This window comes from Bubalus kerabau, chromosome 10 (assembly GCF_029407905.1).
Source record: "Bubalus kerabau isolate K-KA32 ecotype Philippines breed swamp buffalo chromosome 10, PCC_UOA_SB_1v2, whole genome shotgun sequence".
In the NCBI taxonomy this organism is placed as follows: domain Eukaryota; kingdom Metazoa; phylum Chordata; class Mammalia; order Artiodactyla; family Bovidae; genus Bubalus; species Bubalus kerabau.
In genome coordinates, this window is record NC_073633.1 from 40,939,141 (window position 1) to 40,940,191 (window position 1,051).

At 45.8% G+C, this 1,051-nt stretch overlaps 1 non-coding gene across 1 annotated transcript; it reads left to right on the forward strand.

The window, feature by feature from the left end:
* The first annotated feature begins 532 nt into the window (after positions 1 to 532).
* TRNAS-GGA (transfer RNA serine (anticodon GGA)) lies at positions 533 to 605 on the forward strand. The gene has a single exon. It is a non-coding gene; the product is annotated as a tRNA-Ser (tRNA).
* The last annotated feature ends 446 nt before the right edge of the window (positions 606 to 1,051 follow it).

The following is a 1,051-nucleotide window of genomic DNA, read 5'->3' on the forward strand; positions in this document are numbered from 1 at the left end:
GAATCAATGTCCTAGGTCCTAAGGCTCTCTGTACATTTCTCCCCTTGGTAATCTCATCCAATACTGCAGTTTTAAATACGTGTGTGTGTGTGTGTGTGTGTGTGTGTGTGTGTGTGTGTGTTAGTCCCTCAGTCATGCCCATAACCAATCCAGGCTCTCCTCTGGGCTCAAAGGGTATGTTTTCAACTGTCTACTTGACAACCCCGCTTGAATGTCTCAAAGGCATTTCAGGTCTGTCATGTTCAAAACTGAACTCTTAATCTCTCTCCAATACAAAATAATGACTCTGATAGCTTACAGTGATTGATGTCGGATTCATAATCTCTGAAGAAGAAGATTTAGTTTTGGGACCAGGAACCAGGCTTGTTCACTCAGAGCTTTTGTGTGGCAGAAGTTCTATTGTGACATAGACATCAGGAGGGGGACAGAGAGTGCCCCACTCCTAGTCTTATCAAGGCCTTATATGCTTTTACCAGACCCACTCCTACAACATACATCTTAAATTAACAAGATTAGAACTAATCACTAGGGCTTCCCTGTGGCTCAGAGGTTAAAGCATCTGCCTGGAATGCAGGAGACCCGGGTTCGATCCCTGGGTTGGGAAGATCCCCTGGAGAAGGAAATGGCAACCCACTCCAGTACTCTTGCCTGGAGAATCCCATGGAGGGAGGAGCCTGGTAGGCTACAGTCCATGGGGTCGCAAAGAGTCGACTGAGCGACTTCACTTTCACTTTCAGAACAACAGAAAAGTATTACCACAACCACTCTTACAACATACACTTAGGATTAAAAGATTAATAGAATGTTCTTGTTAGGAAGGAGAAACATGCCCTTGAGCAAGATACATAGTGTTTCATAATCATTCAGTTCAGTTCAGTTCAGTTGCTCAGTCTGACTCTTTGCAATCCCATGGACTGCAGCGCACCAGGCCCTCCTGTCCATCACCAACTCCCGGAATTTACTCAGACTCATGTCCATTGAGTCAGTGATGCCATCCAACCATCTCATCCTCTGTCGTCCCCTTCTGCCCTCAATCTTTCCCAGCATCAGG